Raw genomic sequence first — 21,125 nt, 5'->3', positions numbered from 1 at the left:
CAGAGATCAGAGGGTGTAGGTCAGAGATCAGAGGGTGTAGGTCAGAGATCAGAGTGTGTAGGTCAGAGATCAGAGGGTGTAGGTCAGAGATCAGAGGGTGTAGGTCAGAGATCAGAGGGTGTAGGTCAGAGATCAGAGGGTGTAGGTCAAAGATCAGAGGGTGTAGGTCAGAGATCAGAGGGTGTAGGTCAGAGATCAGAGGGTGTAGGTCAGAGATCAGAGGGTGTAGGTCAGACATCAGAGATCAGAGGTTGTAGGTCAGAGATCAGAGGGTGTAGGTCAGACATCAGTGGGTGTAGGTCAGAGATCAGAGGGTGTAGGTCAGAGATCAGAGGGTGTAGGTCAGACATCAGAGGGTGTAGGTCAGAGGTCAGAGGGTGCAGGTCAGAGATCAGAGATCAGAGGGTGTAGGTCAGACATCAGAGGGTGTAGGTTAGAGATCAGAGGGTGTAGGTCAGAGATCAGAGGGTGTAGGTCAGAGATCAGAGGGTGTAGGTCAGACATCAGAGATCAGAGGGTGTAGGTCAGAGATCAGAGGGTGTAGGTCAGACATCAGAGGGTGTAGGTCAGAGATCAGAGGGTGTAGGTCAGAGATCAGAGGGTGTAGGTCAGACATCAGAGGGTGTAGGTCAGAGGTCAGAGGGTGTAGGTCAGAGATCAGAGATCAGAGGGTGTAGGTCAGAGATCAGAGATCAGAGGGTGTAGGTCAGAGATCAGAGATCAGAGGGTGTAGGTCAGACATCAGAGGGTGTAGGTCAGAGATCAGAGGGTGTAGGTCAGACATCAGAGGGTGTAGGTCAGAGATCAGAGGGTGTAGGTCAGAGATCAGAGGGTGTAGGTCAGAGATCAGAGGGTGTAGGTCAGAGATCAGAGGGTGTAGGTCAGACATCAGAGGGTGTTGGTCAGAGATCAGAGGGTGTAGGTCAGAGATCAGAGGGTGTAGGTCAGAGATCAGAGGGTGTAGGTCAGAGATCAGAGGGTGTAGGTCAGAGATCAGAGGGCGTAGGTCAGAGATCAGAGGGTGTAGGTCAGAGATCAGAGGGTGTAGGTCAGAGATCAGAGGGTGTAGGTCAGACATCAGAGATCAGAGGGTGTAGGTCAGAGATCAGAGGGTGTAGGTCGGACATCAGAGGGTGTAGGTCAGAGATCAGAGGGTGTAGGTCAGAGATCAGAGGGTGTAGGTCAGAGATCAGAGGGTGTAGGTCAGAGATCAGAGGGTGTAGGTCAGAGATCAGAGGGTGTAGGTCAGACATCAGAGGGTGTAGGTCAGAGATCAGAGGGTGTAGGTCAGAGATCAGAGGGTGTAGGTCAGAGATCAGAGGGTGTAGGTCAGAGATCAGAGGGTGTAGGTCAGAGATCAGAGGGTGTAGGTCAGAGATCAGAGTGTGTAGGTCAGAGATCAGAGGGTGTAGGTCAGAGATCAGAGGGTGTAGGTCAGAGATCAGAGGGTGTAGGTCAGAGATCAGAGGGTGTAGGTCAAAGATCAGAGGGTGTAGGTCAGAGATCAGAGGGTGTAGGTCAGAGATCAGAGGGTGTAGGTCAGAGATCAGAGGGTGTAGGTCAGACATCAGAGATCAGAGGGTGTAGGTCAGAGATCAGAGGGTGTAGGTCAGACATCAGTGGGTGTAGGTCAGAGATCAGAGGGTGTAGGTCAGAGATCAGAGGGTGTAGGTCAGACATCAGAGGGTGTAGGTCAGAGGTCAGAGGGTGCAGGTCAGAGATCAGAGATCAGAGGGTGTAGGTCAGACATCAGAGGGTGTAGGTTAGAGATCAGAGGGTGTAGGTCAGAGATCAGAGGGTGTAGGTCAGAGATCGGAGGGTGTAGGTCAGAGATCAGAGGGTGTAGGTCAGACATCAGAGATCAGAGGGTGTAGGTCAGAGATCAGAGGGTGTAGGTCAGACATCAGAGGGTGTAGGTCAGAGATCAGAGGGTGTAGGTCAGAGATCAGAGGGTGTAGGTCAGACATCAGAGGGTGTAGGTCAGAGGTCAGAGGGTGTAGGTCAGAGATCAGAGATCAGAGGGTGTAGGTCAGAGATCAGAGATCAGAGGGTGTAGGTCAGAGATCAGAGATCAGAGGGTGTAGGTCAGACATCAGAGGGTGTAGGTCAGAGATCAGAGGGTGTAGGTCAGACATCAGAGGGTGTAGGTCAGAGATCAGAGGGTGTAGGTCAGAGATCAGAGGGTGTAGGTCAGAGATCAGAGGGTGTAGGTCAGAGATCAGAGGGTGTAGGTCAGACATCAGAGGGTGTTGGTCAGAGATCAGAGGGTGTAGGTCAGAGATCAGAGGGTGTAGGTCAGAGATCAGAGGGTGTAGGTCAGAGATCAGAGGGTGTAGGTCAGAGATCAGAGGGCGTAGGTCAGAGATCAGAGGGTGTAGGTCAGAGATCAGAGGGTGTAGGTCAGAGATCAGAGGGTGTAGGTCAGACATCAGAGATCAGAGGGTGTAGGTCAGAGATCAGAGGGTGTAGGTCGGACATCAGAGGGTGTAGGTCAGAGATCAGAGGGTGTAGGTCAGAGATCAGAGGGTGTAGGTCAGAGATCAGAGGGTGTAGGTCAGAGATCAGAGGGTGTAGGTCAGAGATCAGAGGGTGTAGGTCAGACATCAGAGGGTGTAGGTCAGAGATCAGAGGGTGTAGGTCAGAGATCAGAGGGTGTAGGTCAGAGATCAGAGGGTGTAGGTCAGAGATCAGAGGGTGTAGGTCAGAGATCAGAGGGTGTAGGTCAGAGATCAGAGATCAGAGGGTGTAGGTCAGAGATCAGAGGGTGTAGGTCAGAGATCAGAGGGTGTAGGTCAGACATCAGAGGGTGTAGGTCAGACATCAGAGGGTGTAGGTCAGAGATCAGAGGGTGTAGGTCAGAGATCAGAGGGTGTAGGTCAGAGATCAGAGGGTGTAGGTTAGACATCAGAGGGTGTAGGTCAGAGATCAGAGGGTGTAGGTCAGAGATCAGAGGGTGTAGGTCAGAGATCAGAGAGTGTAGGTCAGAGATCAGAGGGTGTAGGTCAGACATCAGAGGGTGTAGGTCAGAGATCAGAGGGTGTAGGTCAGACATCAGAGGGTGTAGGTCAGAGATCAGAGGGTGTAGGTCAGACATCAGAGGGTGTAGGTCAGAGATCAGAGGGTGTAGGTCAGAGATCAGAGATCAGAGGGTGTAGGTCAGACATCAGAGGGTGTAGGTCAGAGATCAGAGGGTGTAGGTCAGAGATCAGAGGGTGTAGGTCAGAGATCAGAGGGTGTAGGTCAGAGATCAGAGGGTGTAGGTCAGAGATCAGAGGGTGTAGGTCAGAGATCAGAGGGTGTAGGTCAGAGATCAGAGGGTGTAGGTCAGAGATCAGAGGGTGTAGGTCAGAGGTCAGAGGCTGTAGGTCAGAGGTCAGAGGGTGTAGGTCAGAGATCAGAGGGTGTAGGTCAGAGATCAGAGGGTGTAGGTCAGACATCAGAGGGTGTAGGTCAGAGATCAGAGGGTGTAGGTCAGAGATCAGAGGGTGTAGGTCAGAGATCAGAGGGTGTAGGTCAGAGATCAGAGGGTGTAGGTCAGAGGTCAGAGGGTGTAGGTCAGTGATCAGAGGGTGTAGGTCAGACATCAGAGGGTGTAGGTCAGAGATCAGAGGGTGTAGGTCAGAGATCAGAGGGTGTAGGTCAGAGATCAGAGGGTGTAGGTCAGACATCAGAGATCAGAGGGTGTAGGTCAGACATCAGAGGGTGTAGGTCAGATATCAGAGGGTGTAGGTCAGACATCAGAGGGTGTAGGTCAGAGATCAGAGGGTGTAGGTCAGAGATCAGAGATCAGAGGGTGTAGGTCAGACATCAGAGGGTGTAGGTCAGAGATCAGAGGGTGTAGGTCAGAGATCAGAGGGTGTAGGTCAGACATCAGAGGGTGTAGGTCAGAGATCAGAGATCAGAGGGTGTAGGTCAGAGATCAGAGGGTGTAGGTCAGAGATCAGAGGGTGTAGGTCAGAGATCAGAGGGTGTAGGTCAGAGATCAGAGGGTGTAGGTCAGACATCAGAGATCAGAGGGTGTAGGTCAGAGATCAGAGGGTGTAGGTCAGAGATCAGAGGGTGTAGGTCAGAGATCAGAGGGCGTAGGTCAGACATCAGAGGGTGTAGGTCAGAGATCAGAGATCAGAGGGTGTAGGTCAGAGATCAGAGGGTGTAGGTCAGAGATCAGAGGGTGTAAGTCAGAGATCAGAGGGTGTAGGTCAGACATCAGAGGGTGTAGGTCAGAGATCAGAGGGTGTAGGTCAGAGATCAGAGGGTGTAGGTCAGAGATCAGAGGGTGTAGGTCAGAGATCAGAGGGTGTAGGTCAGAGATCAGAGGGTGTAGGTCAGACATCAGAGGGTGTAGGTCAGAGATCAGAGGGTGTAGGTCAGAGATCAGAGGGTGTAGGTCAGAGATCAGAGGGTGTAGGTCAGAGATCAGAGGTCAGAGGGTGTAGGTCAGAGATCAGAGGGTGTAGGTCAGAGATCAGAGGTCAGAGGGTGTAGGTCAGAGATCAGAGGGTGTAGGTCAGAGATCAGAGGGTGTAGGTCAGAGATCAGAGGGTGTAGGTCAGACATCAGAGGGTGTAGGTCAGAGATCAGAGGGTGTAGGTCAGAGATCAGAGGGTGTAGGTCAGAGATCAGAGGGTGTAGGTCAGAGATCAGAGGGTGTAGGTCAGAGATCAGAGGGTGTAGGTCAGAGATCAGAGGGTGTAGGTCAGACATCAGAGGGTGTAGGTCAGAGATCAGAGGGTGTAGGTCAGAGATCAGAGGGTGTAGGTCAGAGATCAGAGGGTGTAGGTCAGAGATCAGAGGTCAGAGGGTGTAGGTCAGAGATCAGAGGGTGTAGGTCAGAGATCAGAGGTCAGAGGGTGTAGGTCAGAGATCAGAGGGTGTAGGTCAGAGATCAGAGGGTGTAGGTCAGAGATCAGAGGGTGTAGGTCAGACATCAGAGGGTGTAGGTCAGAGATCAGAGGGTGTAGGTCAGAGATCAGAGGGTGTAGGTCAGAGATCAGAGGGTGTAGGTCAGAGATCAGAGGGTGTAGGTCAGAGATCAGAGGGTGTAGGTCAGAGATCAGAGGGTGTAGGTCAGAGATCAGAGGGTGTAGGTTAGAGATCAGAGGGTGTAGGTCAGAGATCAGAGGGTGTAGGTCAGACATCAGAGGGTGTAGGTCAGAGATCAGAGGGTGTAGGTCAGACATCAGAGATCAGAGGGTGTAGGTCAGAGATCAGAGGGTGTAGGTCAGAGATCAGAGGGTGTAGGTCAGAGATCAGAGGGTGTAGGTCAGAGATCAGAGGGTGTAGGTCAGAGATCAGAGGTCAGAGGGTGTAGGTCAGAGATCAGAGGGTGTAGGTCAGAGATCAGAGGGTGTAGGTCAGAGATCAGAGGGTGTAGGTCAGAGATCATAGGGTGTAGGTCAGAGATCAGAGGTCAGAGGGTGTAGGTCAGAGATCAGAGGGTGTAGGTCAGAGATCAGAGGGTGTAGGTCAGAGATCAGAGATCAGAGGGTGTAGGTCAGAGATCAGAGATCAGAGGGTGTAGGTCAGAGATCAGAGGGTGTAGGTCAGAGATCAGAGGGTGTAGATCAGAGATCAGAGGGTGTAGGTCAGACAACTGTCAATAGTTTTGTAACTTCCAACGTAACAAGCCGTTATTGAGATACAGGGTCAAGCTAAAGAGAATGCTCTGAAATGTATTTCTTCACAGGACACAGAAAGGCAAAATCCAGCAGACTTTTTCAGGATATAGAAAAACCTTTTCACTTCATTGAATTCCTAATCGAAACGAAAAAAGTATTTTGCTCCGAAATGGGAAAGTGTTAACCCAATGGAGAACGTGCTTGGTGTTAGGGTTGATAATAGACGATACACAACAACTGGAGCTTCTGATCAAGTAGTCGTAACTGACAAGTTTGCTTATGTTCCAATTCTTCAGACGTTGCAGTCAATTTTTTTAAGAACCCAAAACCTCAGTGATATGTTCACCTCGAGTCACAATGTCAAAGGACTTTACCGTCACGCCCTGACCTTAGAGAGCCTTCTTTATTCTCTATGTGGTTAGGTCAGGGTGTGACTAGTGTGGGCAATCTAGTTTTCCTATTTCTTTGTTTGGCCTGGTATGGTTCTCAATCAGAGGCAGCTGTCTATCGTTGTCTCTGATTGGGGATCATACTTAGGCAGCCTGTTTTCCACCTGAGTTTGTGGCATCTTGTTTTTGTACAGTTACTGTGTAGCGTGCAGAACGTTACGTTCGTATATATTTTTTTTTTGGTGTTCATCTAAATAAATAAAGATGTACGCTTACCACGCAGCACCTTGGTCTCATTCCATTGATTTGGAAGATGGAAAAGAAACCCTTTTCTCCAAAGAAAAAAAATTGGTTGCAAATTCAACTGTTTTATAATGACTTTGAGAGCCAATGGGATCAAAGAAAGTTCTTCTCAAGTTTGGGGGTTATACACTTCCCTTTGAGAGCCAATGGGATCAAAGAAGGCTCTTCATAAGTTTGAGGGTTATACACTTCCCTTTGAGAGCCAATGGGATCAAAGAAGGCTCTTCATAAGTTTGAGGGTTATACACTTCCCTTTGAGAGATTTTCCACCAAAAACAAATGCATCTTTAGTCAAATATACACCTATGTGCTCTTCCATACCTAGGACCTTAGAGAGCCTTCTTTATTCTCTATTTGGTTCGGTCAGGGTGTGACTAGGGTGGGAAATCTATGTCCTCTTCCATACTCAGGACCTTAGAGAGCCTTCTTTATTCTCTATTTGGTTCGGTCAGGGTGTGACTAGGGTGGGAAATCTATGCGCTCTTCCATACCCAGGACCTTAGAGATGATGGATTTGATGCCATACTAAAGCCAATTGTAAGTGACCTGAAAGTGTTTGAGACTGAGGGAGTTTAAGTGTTCATGCTTAATGGTCGTGTTCATTGCAGTATTGTGTCCATGTTACTGGTGATAATCTTGGTATACATTGCCTCTTTGGTTTTGGAGAATCCTTTAGTGCCCTGTATTGCTGTCTTTTTCTTTGCCTCACCGAGAACAGGTATTTTCAAACTGTGTTCTGTGAAGATGACTTAAGTGTGATTTTGCAAACAAAAGGCATGCTTTCGGGACCATTGTCCAACTATACAGTCAAATCCAACACTACCTCAGGTTGTGAAATGTACCTTTTATTGAATCCTCTGCAGGACTTCAACCGTTGATATTATTCACAACATTTTAGGAGGAGTTGCACAGTTTGAGGTAAAACTTGTGTTACAGGATGTACACGCTAACTTTGTGAAATTTCTTTATATAGATTTAGTGCCAAATACATTTTCTGGTAGAATCCAGTGACTATGGATACGCAGAGAAGAGGAATCGTCCGCCTGCAGTCAAATTGGATGATGAAAGCAATGCTTGGGCCTAAATGCCATCCAATCTTGTTGTCTTCTCCGCCATTGATGTTTGGTGATCTGGTTCAGAATGAATCTACTGTTACTACTACAGATCGTCAGTATTGTAATAAACGAGGGTATGACTATCTATCTAAAACACTTCATTACTGCGCATCATAGACTTCAAGTATTTGTTTCCTAATAGGAATATTTTGCTTAAACATAATTTTCATGACACATTATCCTCGGTGTATAAGGAATATTGGGCCGAGTCTTCGTTATGAAGCAAAACATAACTTCTTTAAAACATAGCAAAAGAGTTAAGAAAATATCAGCATGACACGAGCCAAAAAGCACCAACATCACATGACTTATCAATGGGAATCGTTTAACCGGGACAGATTAGCCAGGGACAATGGTACAGCTCAATGATATGAATGAAGGTCCTGAGATTGCTACTAGATTGAATGTCTCAGTACACACAAAATGTTCTCTCAGTGAAATGGCGAAAGCACGAACGTGCTGACTACGGCCTCGGCTTGATAGTATGTGAAGTAATCATCGACGTTTTCCAAAGTCAGGGACATTATTGTGACAGATGAGTTCTATTGGTTGGCTCACCCCTTGAAACTCTTAGTTTTGATGACCATTTCAATGCATTTAAAGATGTTCTGGAGTCTCTTGGGGGGGTAGAAGCTGTTTAGAAGCCTCTTGGACCTAGACTAGGCGCTCCGGTACTGCTTGCCGTGTGGTAGCAGAGAGAACGGTCTATGACTAGTGTGGCTGAAGTCTTTGACAATTTTTAGGGCCAACATTATTATTTGGGTATAAATTAACAGAATATTAACTTTGTGTGTGTCTATTTGTCAATAACTGCTGGTGCCCGATGTCTAATATTAAAGAACTCTCAAGGTATTGCTCGCCTGAGGTAGAGTACCTCATGATAAGCTGTAGACCACACTATCTACCAAGAGAGTTCTCATCTATATTATTCGTAGGCGTCTATTTACAACCACAAACCGATGCTGGCACTAAGACCCACTCAGCGAGCTGTATAAGGCCATAAGCAAACAGGAAACTGCTCATCCAGAAGGGGCGCTCCTTTATCGCTAAGTGCATTGACGATGTCTTCCCCACATTGACTGTACCTACATATCCCAACCAGAAGCCATGGATTACAGGCAACATCCACACCGAGCTAAAGGCTAGAACTCCCGCTTTCAAGGAGCGGGACTCTAATCCGGATGCTTATAAGAAATCCCACTATGCCCTCAGATGAACCATCAAACATGCAAAGCGTCAATACAGGACTAAGATTGAATCCTACTACACCAGCTCTGATGCTTGTCGGATGTGGCAGGGCTTGCAAACTATTACGGACTACAAAGGTAAACCCAGCGGCGAGCTGCCCAGTGACGTGAGCCTACCAGATGAGCTAAATGTCTTTTATGCACGCTTCGAGGCTAGCAATACTGAAGCATGCAGGAGCGCACCAGCTGTTCTGGACAACTGTGTGATCACGACCTATAAACAGGTCAACACTTACAAGGCTGCCGGACGGATTACCAGGATGTGTAGTCAGAGTATGCGCGGACCAACTGGCAAGTGTCTTCACTGACATTTTCAACCTCTCCCTGACCGAGTCTGTAATACCTACATGTTTCAAGCAGACCACCATGGTCCCTGTGCCCAAGAAAGCAAAGGTAATCTGCCTAAATGACTACCTGCCCCGTAGCACTAACGTCTGTAGCCATGAAGTGCTTTGAAAGGCTGGTCATGGCTCACATCAACACCATTATCCCAGACACTCTAGACCCACTCCAATTCACATACCACCCCAACTGATCCGCAGATGATGCAACCTCAATCACACTCTACACTGCCCTTTCCCACCTGGACAAAAGGAACACCTATGTGAGAATGCTGTTCATTGACTACAGCTCAGCATTCAACACCATATCGCCCACAAAGCTCATCACTAAGCTAAGGATCCTGGGACTAAACACCTCCCTCTGCAACTGTATCCTGGACTTCCTGATGGGCCACCCCCAGGTGGTAAGGGTAGGCAACAACACATCCGCCACGCTGATCCTCAACACTGGGACCCCTCAGGGTTGTGTGCTTAGTCCCCTCCTGTACTCCCTGTTCACCCACGACTGCGTGACCAAACATGACTCCAACACCATCATTAAGTTTGCTGACGACACAACAGTGGTAGGCCTGATCACCGACAACGATGAGACAGCCTATAGAGAGGAGATTAGAGACCTGGCTATGTGGTATCAGGACAACAGCCTCTCCCTCAATGTGAGCAAGACTAAGGAGCTGATCGTGGACTACAGGAAAAGGAGGGCCGAACAGGCTGAAGTCGAGAGTTTAAAGTTCCTTGGTGTCCACATCACCAACAATCTATCATGGTCCAAACACACCAAGACAGTCATGAAGAAGGCACGATAACACATTTTCCCCCTCAGGAGACTGAAAAGATTTGACATGGGGCCCCAGATCCTCAAAAAGTTCTACGGCTGCACAATCGAGAGCATCCTGACCGGTTGCATCACCGCCTGGTATGGCAACTGCTCCGCCTTTCCGTTACCGTAAGGCACTACAACTTCCTGCCATCCAGGACATATATACTTGGCGGTGTCAGAGAAAGAATTGTCAAAGTAATTGTCAAAGACTCCAGTCACCCAAGTCATAGACTGTTCTCTCTGCAACCGCACGGCAAACGGTACCAGATCGCCAAGTCTAGGTCCAAAAGGCTCCTGAAACAGCTTCTACCCCAAGCCAAAAGACGGCTGAACAATTAATCAAACGGCCACCCGGACTATTTACATTTATGTGCCAGACCGCGCCACCATGCAGCCAAACTGAACCATACTTTGCAGGTTAGCTAAATTCATATCCCTGAGCATGCGTGCCAAATTTCATCACCACTTTTGAACATCTGGTGCCGCCTCCCTCCCTCCCTCCCCTTCTCTTCCCTCCCTCCCTCCCTCTCCTCTCCTCTCCTCACACACACACACACACACACACACACACACACACACACACACACACACACACACACACACACACACACACACACACACACACACACACACACACACACACACACACACACACACACACACACACACACACACACACACAATCTCTCTCTCTCTCTCTCTCTCTCTCTCTCTCTCTTTCAGTCTCTCTCACTCTTGTTCAGTCTCTCCCTCTCTCTCTGCAGATACAGATGTTGTCCAGTTCATTGACTATAGGAGAGGACAGAGCAGAGAGCAGGTTGTTGGAGGAATTATGTTCACCCCACTGTATGGTGTAGTCACACACACATGCACACACACGCCCAGAACCCCCGCAAGGGGAGATGCGAGATAGGGGTGCGCGCAGAAGCCGGTGACATCATACCTTTAAAATCCGAAGGCGCGGCAATGACATCAACTCTCTGAAACAAGGATAGAGAGAAAGAGAGAGAGAGAGAAAGAGAGAGAGACCCCCTGTGATACTTTACCAATTAAGGATCTCACTGTAAGATAGAGAGAGAGAGAGAGAGATAAATAGAGAGAGAGAGAGAGAGAGAGAGAGAGAGAGAGAGAGAGAGAGAGAGAGAGAGAGAGAGAGAGAGAGAGAGATAAAAAAGAGCAAAACAGTGAAGATCTTTCTTTTTCACGAGTTCACGGAGCCCACCGGTTCTGCCCGCTGGTAGGGATTTTACGCGCACCGCAACGGGAAGACAGAGCTATAGATTAAGAAAGGGTAAGGACATGTACGTTTTTCTCTTGCTGTTTTCTGATGTTTAAAGCCAGTTCAATGTCCTTGATGCTATTGTCTGTTTTACACTGTTTAGTCCAGGACTGTTAGTTAGTTAGTTAGTTAGTTAGTTAGTTAGTTAGTTAGTTAGTTAGTTAACGGGACATCTGTGATGTCAGCACCATGAATGTCCCCAAACGCACCCTGGCCGCGGGGATGACACTGGCAATATGGATTAATATCTTGCTCCGGGGAGGAGGGGAAACCGATCCCGGTCATATATGTCCTGCTTCGGGTTATTTAGTCTGTCAGGAGAGGCGTAGCAGTTTAGCCGTTACCGGGTAGTCGGTGCCAGCTGTGCTGTGGGACCTCCCGGGCTGCGGGTGTATTGTTGTTAGAAAGCTGACATTCTGTACACAGGAAACGGTCTCTTATTGTCTCCCCCTCTATTAAACGATATGTGACTAGTTATTATCATAGTGGGGAAGATCTGGGTTGGGGCGTGCGTGTGTGATCTGCGTTGATGTCGAGACTGGTGTTGAGCACACTGGCAAAACACAGCTTCACGCGACAGTAAGTTACACTTTAACTCTCATTCACGTTACACGATCACGCACGCACGCACCCACGCCCAGACCCAGCAGGCTGGCGCATCAGTCGGTATTATAAGGAGGAGCTCCACACCAAATAAGGTAAAACACGGACCGGTCCTGTCTCGAGCCCTATCCGGGGATGTAGAGGGCCGCGTGCGCCCCCCTCTGCCTACAGCGACTGGTACATCATCTGGTTAGAAACGGGTTAGCATAGACACACACACACACACACACACACACACACACACACACGCACACACGCACACACGCACGCACGCACACACACACACACACACACACACACACACACACAGGAATGGTTAGGTGCAGCAACTTTAACAAACTGCTGGTGTTTAACTGTCACTCAACTAATCAGAAATAGATGGGAGGGGCTACGAATAAAAACAAACAACATTATTATAAAATATACTGTTTCTGTAAAAATGTGTATAGTATGTAGAGTGTATATAGTATGTAGAGTGTATATAGTATGTAGTGTATATAGTATGTAGAGTATATAGTATGTAGAGTGTATATAGTATGTAGTGTATATAGTATGTAGAGTGTATATAGTATGTAGAGTGTATATAGTATGTAGAGTGTATATAGTATGTAGTGTATATAGTATGTAGAGTGTATATAGTATGTAGAGTGTATATAGTATGTAGTGTATATAGTATGTAGAGTGTAGTAGTAGAGGTATATAGTATGTAGAGTGTATATAGTATGTGAGTGTATATAGTATGTAGTGTATATAGTATGTAGAGTGTATATAGTATGTAGAGTGTATATAGTATGTAGAGTGTATATAGTATGTAGAGTGTATATAGTATGTAGTGTATATAGTATGTAGTGTATATAGTATGTAGTGTATATAGTATGTAGAGTGTATATAGTATGTAGAGTGTATAGTATGTAGAGTGTATATAGTATGTAGAGTGTATATAGTATGTAGAGTGTATATAGTATGTAGTGTATATAGTATGTAGAGTGTATATAGTATGTAGAGTGTATATAGTATGTAGTGTATATAGTATGTAGAGTGTATATAGTATGTAGAGTGTATATAGTATGTAGAGGGTATATAGTATGTAGTGTAGATAGGTAGTGTAGATGTCTAGAGTTTACAATTAGGGAGGGGTGGTAGGTTAGTGGAGGAGGAGGGAGGTAGAGGAGAGGTAGGGGAGAGGGGGTGGTAGGGTTTAGTGGAGAGGAGGGGAGGGTAGAGGGGAGGAGAGGAGAGGAGAGATGTGGTAGGGTTAGTGGAGGAGGGTAGAGGAGAGAGGAGAGGAGAGATGTGGTAGGGTTAGTGGAGAGGAGAGGAGGGTAGAGGAGAGGAGGGGAGAGGAGAAGAGAGGAGAGGGTGGTAGGGTTAGTGGAGAGGAGGGGAGGGTAGAGGAGGAGGAGGAGAGGAGAGAGTGGTAGGGTGGTAGGGTGAGAGGAGAGGAGGGTAGAGGAGAGGAGGGGAGAGGGAGGTAGGGTTAGTGGAGAGGAGGGGAGAGGAAGGAGGGGAGAGGAGAGGAGAGGAGGGAGGAGGAGAGGAGAGGAGAGGAGAGGAGAGGAGAGGAGAGAGGAAGGCGTGGTGAGGGTAGTGGAGAGGAGGGGAGGGTAGAGAAGAGGAGAGGGGTGGTAGGGTAGTGGAGAGGAGGGAGGTAGTGGAGAGGGTGGTAGGTGTAGTGAGGGGTGGTGAGGTGGGAGGGAGGAGGTAGAGGAGAGGGGGGTAGGGTGTGAGGTGGTGAGGGAGGGAGAGGAGAGGAGAGGAGGTGAGGGGTGGTAGGGTTAGTGGAGAGGAGGTGAGGGAGAGGAGAGGAGAGGGTGGTAGGGAGTGGAGAGGGGAGGGTAGAGGAGAGGAGGTAGGGTTAGTGGAGAGGAGGGGAGGGAGAGGAGAGGAGAGAGGTGGTAGGGTAGTGGAGAGGAGGAGGGAGAGGAGAGGAGAGGAGAGGAGAGGCGGGGTAGGGTTAGTGGAGAGGAGGGGAGGGTAGAGAGAGGAGAGGGGAGGAGTGAGAGGAGAAGAGAGGAGAGGAGAGGTGAGGAAAGGCGTGGTAGGGTTAGTGGAGAGGAGAGGAGGGGAGAGGAGAGGAGAGGAGAGGAGAGGAGAGGAGAGGAGAGGAAAGGCGTGGTAGGGTTAGTGGAGAGGAGAGGAGGGAGAGGAGAGGAGAGGAGAGGAGAGGCTGAGGAGAGGAGTGGAGAGGAGAGGCGAGGAGAGAGGGTGTAGGGTTAGTGGAGAGGAGAGGAGAGGAGAGGAGAGGAAAGGCGTGGTAGGGTTAGTGGAGAGGAGAGGAGGGTAGAGGAGAGGAGAGGGGTGGTAGGGTTAGTGGAGAGGAGGGGAGGGGAGGTAGAGGAGAGGGGAGGTAGGGTCGTGGAGAGTGTGGAGGGAGAGGAGAGGAGAGAGTAAGGCGTGGTAGGGTTAGTGGAGAGGAGGGGAGGGTAGAGGAGAGGAGAGGGGTGGGTAGGGGTAGTGGGAGGAGGGAGGGGAGGGTAGAGAGGGAGAGGAGGGGAGAGGTGTGGTAGGTGAGGGAGGGTAGGAGGTGAGAGGGTGGGAGGGTGAGTGGTGTGGGGAGGGGATGAGGAGGGGTCAGGGTGGGGTAGTGGAGTGGAGGGGAGTGGAGGGGAGGGGGAGGAGGAGTGGTGGGGAGGAGGGAGGTGGTGTGGTGGGTGGGTGGGGGTGTGGAGTGGTGGGGTGGGGTTGGGAGAGGAGGGAGGGGGTGAGGTGGTATAGGGGTGGGGGTGGGGGGTGGGGGTGAGGAGGGGGGGGTGTGGTGGGGTGNAGGAGAGGAGGGGAGAGGGGTGGTAGGGTTAGTGGAGAGGAGGGGAGGGTAGAGGAGAGGAGAGGGGTGGTAGGGTTAGTGGAGAGGAGGGGAGGGTAGAGGAGAGGGGTGGTAGGGTTAGTGGAGAGGAGGGGAGGGTAGAGGAGGGGAGGGTAGAGGAGAGGAGAGGAGAGGGGTGGTAGGGTTAGTGGAGAGGAGAGGAGGGTAGAGGAGAGGAGGGGAGAGGAGAAGAGAGGAGAGGGGTGGTAGGGTTAGTGGAGAGGAGGGGAGGGTAGAGGAGAGGAGGGGAGAGGGGTGGTAGGGTTAGTGGAGAGGAGGGTAGAGGAGAGGAGAGGGGTGGTAGGGTTAGTGGAGAGGAGGGTAGAGGAGAGGAGAGGAGAGGGTGGTAGGGTTAGTGGAGAGGAGGGGAGGAGGGAGAGGAGAGGAGAGGAGAGGAGAGGGGTGGTAGGTGGAGAGGAGGGGAGGGTAGAGGAGAGGAGAGGAGAGGGGGTGGTAGGGTTAGTGGAGAGGAGGGGAGGGTAGAGGAGAGGGGTGGAGAGGGGTGGTAGGGTTAGTGGAGAGGAGGGAGGGTAGAGGAGAGGAGAGGAGAGGGGTGGTAGGGTTAGTGGAGAGGAGGGGAGGGTAGAGGAGAGGAGAGGAGAGGAGAGGGGTGGTAGGTGGAGAGAGAGGGAGGGTAGGGTAGAGGAGAGGAGAGGGGTGGAAGGGTTTAGTGGAGAGGAGAGGAGAGGGGTGATAGGGTTAGTGGAGAGGAGGGGAGGGTAGAGGAGAGGAGAGGAGAGGGGTGGAAGGGTTTAGTGGAGAGGAGAGGAGAGGGGTGATAGGGTTAGTGGAGAGGAGGGGAGGGTAGAGGAGAGGAGAGGAGAGGGGTGGAAGGGTTTAGTGGAGAGGAGAGGAGAGGGGTGATAGGGTTAGTGGAGAGGAGAGGAGGGTAGAGGAGAGGAGAGGAGAGGGGTGGAAGGGTTTAGTGGAGAGGAGAGGAGAGGGGTGATAGGGTTAGTGGAGAGGAGGGGATGGTAGAGGAGAGGAGAGGAGAGGGGTGGAAGGGTTTAGTGGAGAGGAGAGGAGAGGGGTGATAGGGTTAGTGGAGAGGAGAGGAGGGGTAGAGGAGAGGAGAGGAGAGGGGTGGAAGGGTTTAGTGGAGAGGAGAGGAGAGGGGTGATAGGGTTAGTGGAGAGGAGGGGAGGGTAGAGGAGAGGAGAGGGGTGGTAGGGTTAGTGGAGAGGAGAGGAGAGGGGTGATAGGGTTAGTGGAGAGGAGGGGAGGGTAGAGGAGAGGAGAGGGGTGGAAGGGTTTAGTGGAGAGGAGATGAGAGGGGTGATAGGGTTAGTGGAGAGGAGGGGAGGGTAGAGGAGAGGAGAGGAGAGGGGTGGAAGGGTTTAGTGGAGAGGAGAGGAGAGGGGTGATAGGGTTAGTGGAGAGGAGGGGAGGGTAGAGGAGAGGAGAGGGGTGGTAGGGTTAGTGGAGAGGAGGGGAGGGTAGAGGAGAGGGGTGGTAGGGTTAGTGGAGAGGAGGGGAGGGTAGAGGAGAGGGGTGGTAGGGTTAGTGGAGAGGAGGGGAGGGTAGAGGAGAGGAGAGGGGTGGTAGGGTTAGTGGAAAAGAATAAAGGAAATTATAAACTGGGTGGTTAAAGCCTTGAATGCTGATTGGCTAACAGCCGTGGTATATCAGACCGTATACCACGGGGATGACAAATGATTTCTTGTTACTAATTACGTTGGTAACCAGTTTATAATAGTGTTTAAGGCACCTTTGGGGTGGTAGATGGCCAATATAGCACGGCTAAATACTGTATCCAGGCACTCCCCGATGCTGGTGTATCAGAACGGCCCTTAGCCGTGGTATATTGGCCATATACCACATCTCCTTTTGCCTTATTGCTTAAATATACCTATAAAAGATGTATATATATATATATATATACATGTACTTATGTATATATGTGTATATATATATATGTTTACCTAAAAATTTATTGGGGATTGGACGACAATTACAATTACATTGATGGAAGCTACAATCTATCTGCAGTATTGAGGCTGATCCACCTCCTACATTATTATGAAAAATATACATGTAACAAGAACTATAGCATCCCTGCCACCCTGCCCTATCCGGGGATGTAGAGGGCTGCATGCTCCCCTCTACCTACAGTGACTGGCACATCATCTGGTTAGAAACGGGTTAGCATAGACACGCACGCCCGCACGCACACACACACACACACACACACACAGACACACACACACACACACACACACACACACACACACACACACACACACACACACACACACACACACACACACACACACACACACACACACACACACACACACACACACACACACAGACACAGACACACACACACACACACACACACTGAGGCGATGGCGGAAAAGGACACATTTTGCTGTAATCTGTGAACCTCACTCTATTTTACACGAGCTGCGTGTGTGTGGTTAGTGACTGGTTAACACCTCGAATGAAGCTTGTTCATAGTTCACTTCCGCTCCTCGCTGCTGTTAGGGTGTGGTCAGTCACATGATGTGGGGAGGGGAGGGGAGAGGAGGAGAGGAGAGGAGAGGAGGGGTAGGGAGAGGAGAGGAGAGGAGAGGAGAGGAGAGGAGAGGAGAGGAGAGGAGAGGAGAGGAGGGGTAGGGAGAGGAGAGGAGAGGAGAGGAGAGGAGAGGAGAGGAGAGGAGAGGAGAGGAGGAGAGAGGAGAGGAGAGAGAAGAGAAGAGGAAGGGAGGGTTCCCGAGTGGCTAAGTTGGTAGAGTAATACTCTCCCAATGCCAGGGCTGTGGGAGAGAGATATTGGGTATGTGTGTAATACTTCCTCTAGACAAAGCCAGAAGAACACAGATCAGTCTCTCTCTCCCCAGTCCCAAGCAAACATTTCTACAGCAGTCCCTGTTAGTGAATCGACTGTTAGACTGCCTGCTAACTGTTCAGTCATATACAGTACCACATAGGCATTGTTGTGGGAGTGTATGACTGTGTGTTAGATAAACGGTTGTGTTTATTGGGGGTCGTGGTTATGTGTGTGATGGAGCATTCCTCAGATTCCCAATGACCAGGCAGAGACTCAGAGAGAAAACATTCCTCCTGGCGTGTTTCCATGTTACCGCTTCTGGCACTGAACTCCTTATTTAGGCAAAGACTGTCTGTCTCTAACCAGTACTCTCTCTCTCTCTTTATCCCTCTTGCAATTCTTCTATCCCTCTTTCAATGCTTCTATACCTCCCTCCATCCCTCTATCAATCCCTCCATTCCTCTATCAATCCTTCCATACCTCTCTATCAATCCCATTTCCTATCCCTTAATACCCCTCTCTCCCCATCCACTGATTGATTTCTCTCTCTCTCTCTCTCTCTCTCTCTCTCTCTCTCTCTCTCTTCTCTCTCTCTCTCTCTCTCTCTCTCTCTCTCTCTCTCTCTCTCTCTCTCTCTCTCTCTCTCTCTCTCTCTCTCTCTCTCTCTCTCTCTCTCTCTCTCTCTCTCTCTCTCTCTCTCTCTAATTTCTGCTGTTCCTCTACCCATGTTTATGTTCAGGTGAATAACAGGTGAAGGTAATTCTGAGTGTCGGATCATTGTCTGTCATTTCACTAGTGTCGCTGATTACATCACTGAGTGAATACACCTGGCTTGTATTCAGGGAGGTGAACGGTTGACATGATCCCATTCCCCTACTTGACATACAATCATATCTGTTTGCACACTACATTTACTGTTTATCTGAATGGGTCTGAATGGGTCTGAATGGGTCTGAATGTGTAACAGAGGAGACTTGAGTGATGTGTACGCGGGGCGTGTGTGTTTGTTTGAGTGTGTGTGGGACGTGTGTGTTTGTTTGTGTACGCGGGGCGTGTGTGTTTGTTTGTGTACGCGGGGCGTGTGTGTTTGTTTGAGTGTGTGTGGGGCGTGTGTAGCACATGGGGATGAGTAAAGCTTACTCCTCAGCCTGTAGTGTCCTGCTTGCGTCGCCTCATTAGCCTGATTCTGAGATGGCGTGTTCATTGGCTAGATTCTGAGATGGCGTGTTCATTGGCTAGATTCTGAGATGGCGTGTTCATTGGCTAGATTCTGAGATGGCGTGTTCATTGGCTAGATTCTGAGATGGCGTGTTCATTGGCTAGATTCTGAGATGGCGTGCTCATTGGCTAGATTCTGAGATGGCGTGCTCATTGGCTAGATTCTGAGATGGCGTGTTCATTGGCTAGATTCTGAGATGGCGTGTTCATTGGCTAGATTCTGAGATGGCGTGTTCATTGGCTAGATTCTGAGATGGCGTGCTCATTAGCTAGATTCTGAGATGGCGTGTTCGGATAAGATGCTTGAAGAGGTCGGTTATGTGTGTTTGCGAGGCAGAGGTCCCAAGTTCGCGCCATGTATGGGCCAAATCGTTAGGAAGTGGTATTCGCTAAGCAAGCGAATGTATGTCCTATGTGTGTGTCTCCATCTGTTTCTAAGCTCTGAGGCCAGACAGTCTGCAGTAGGAGACAACTCTAGAGGAGAGGGTAGACAGTCTGCAGTAGGAGACAACTCTAGAGGAGAGGGTAGACAGTCTGCAGTAGGAGACAGCTCTAGAGGAGAGGGTAGTCCGTCTGCAATAGGAGAGAGACAGCTCTAGAGGAGAGGGTAGACAGTCTGCAGTAGGAGACAACTCTAGAGGAGAGGGTAGACAGTCTGCAGTAGGAGAGAGACAACTCTAGAGGAGAGGGTAGACAGTCTGCAGTAGGAGAGAGACAACTCTAGAGGAGAGGGTAGACAGTCTGCAGTAGGAGAGAGACAACTCTAGAGGAGAGGGTAGTCAGTCTGCAGTAGGAGAGAGACAACTCTAGAGGAGAGGGTAGTCAGTCTGCAGTAGGAGAGAGACAGCTCTAGAGGAGAGGGTAGTCAGTCTGCAGTAGGAGAGAGACAACTCTAGAGGAGAGGGCAGACAGTCTGCAGTAGGAGACAGCTCTAGAGGAGAGGGTAGTCCGTCTGCAGTAGGAGAGAGACAGCTCTAGAGGAGAGGGTAGACAGTCTGCAGTAGGAGACAACTCTAGAGGAGAGGGTAGACAGTCTGCAGTAGGAGACAACTCTAGAGGAGAGGGTAGACAGTCTGCAGTAGGAGAGAGACAACTCTAGAGGAGAGGGCAGACAGTCTGCAGTAGGAGACAGCTCTAGAGGAGAGGGTAGTCCGTCTGCAGTAGGAGAGAGACAGCTCTAGAGGAGAGGGTAGACAGTCTGCAGTAGGAGACAACTCTAGAGGAGAGGGTAGACAGTCTGCAGTAGGAGACAACTCTAGAGGAGAGGGTAGACAGTCTGCAGTAGGAGAGAGACAACTCTAGAGGAGAGGGTAGACAGTCTGCAGTAGGAGAGAGACAACTCTAGAGGAGAGGGTAGTCAGTCTGCAGTAGGAGAGAGACAACTCTAGAGGAGAGGGTAGTCAGTCTGCAGTAGGAGAGAGACAACTCTAGAGGAGAGGGTATCCAGTCTGCAGTAGGAGAGAGACAACTCTAGAGGAGAGGGTAGACAGTCTGCAGTAGGAGACAACTCTAGAGGAGAGGGTAGACAGTCTGCAGTAGGAGACAACTCTAGAGGAGAGGGTAGACAGTCTGCAGTAGGAGAGAGACAACTCTAGAGGAGAGGGTAGACAGTCTGCAGTAGGAGAGAGACAACTCTAGAGGAGAGGGTAGTCAGTCTGCAGTAGGAGAGAGACAGCTCTAGAGGAGAGGGTAGTCAGTCTGCAGTAGGAGACAACTCTAGAGGAGAGGGTAGACAGTCTGCAGTAGGAGAGAGACAGCTCTAGAGGAGAGGGTAGCCAGTCTGCAGTAGGAGAAAACTCTAGAGGAGAGGGTAGACAGTCTGCAGTAGGAGAGAGACAACTCTAGAGGAGAGGATAGCCAGTCTGCAGTAGGAGAGAGACAGCTCTAGAGGAGAGGGTAGACAGTCTGCAGTAGGAGACAACTCTAGAGGAGAGGGTAGACAGTCTGCAGTAGGAGAGAGACAACTCTAGAGGAGAGGATAGCCAGTCTGCAGTAGGAGAGAGACAGCTCTAGAGGAGAGGGTAGACAGTCTGCAGTAGGAGAGAGACAACTCTAGAGGAGAGGGTAGACAGTCTGCAGTAGGAGACAACTCTAGAGGAGAGGGTAGACAGTCTGCAGTAGGAGAGAGACAGCTCTAGAGGAGAGGGTAGTCAGTCTGCAGTAGGAGAGATACAACTCTAGAAGAGAGGGTAGTCAGTCAGCAGTAGGAGAGAGACAACTCTAGAGGAGAGGGTAGCCAGTCTGCAGTAGGAGAGAGACAACTCTAGAGGAGAGGGTAGACAGTCTGCAGTAGGAGAGAGACAGCTCTAGAGGAGAGGGTAGACAGTCTGCAGTAGGAGAGAGACAGCTCTAGAGGAGAGGGTAGACAGTCTGCAGTAGGAGACAACTCTAGAGGAGAGGGTATCCAGTCAGCAGTAGGAGAGAGACAGCTCTAGAGGAGAGGGTAGTCAGTCTGCAGTAGGAGAGAGACAGCTCTAGAGGAGAGGGTAGACAGTCTGCAGTAGGAGAGAGACAGCTCTAGAGGAGAGGGTAGACAGTCTGCAGTAGGAGAGAGACAGCTCTAGAGGAGAGGGTAGACAGTCTGCAGTAGGAGACAACTCTAGAGGAGAGGGTAGC

At 49.9% G+C, this 21,125-nt stretch overlaps 1 protein-coding gene across 3 annotated transcripts in view; it reads left to right on the top strand.

Annotated features, from left to right (window-relative positions):
• The first annotated feature begins 10,994 nt into the window (after positions 1–10,994).
• LOC129861376 (filamin-A-like) overlaps positions 10,995–21,125 on the top strand; it is a 92,138-nt gene continuing 82,007 nt past the window's right edge. For 2 of the 3 annotated variants that reach the window (XM_055932762.1, XM_055932764.1), the window contains exon 1: positions 10,995–11,124. The gene's annotated coding sequence lies outside the window, so the exon portion shown is untranslated. The remainder of the gene's footprint in view (positions 11,125–21,125) is intronic. The other variant, XM_055932763.1, reaches the window with a different exon arrangement.

Source organism: Salvelinus fontinalis, chromosome 8, assembly GCF_029448725.1.
Source record: "Salvelinus fontinalis isolate EN_2023a chromosome 8, ASM2944872v1, whole genome shotgun sequence".
Lineage (NCBI taxonomy): Eukaryota > Metazoa > Chordata > Actinopteri > Salmoniformes > Salmonidae > Salvelinus > Salvelinus fontinalis.
The sequence above is the reverse complement of the archived record's forward strand: the minus strand, read 5'-3'. Positions and strand labels throughout refer to the sequence as shown.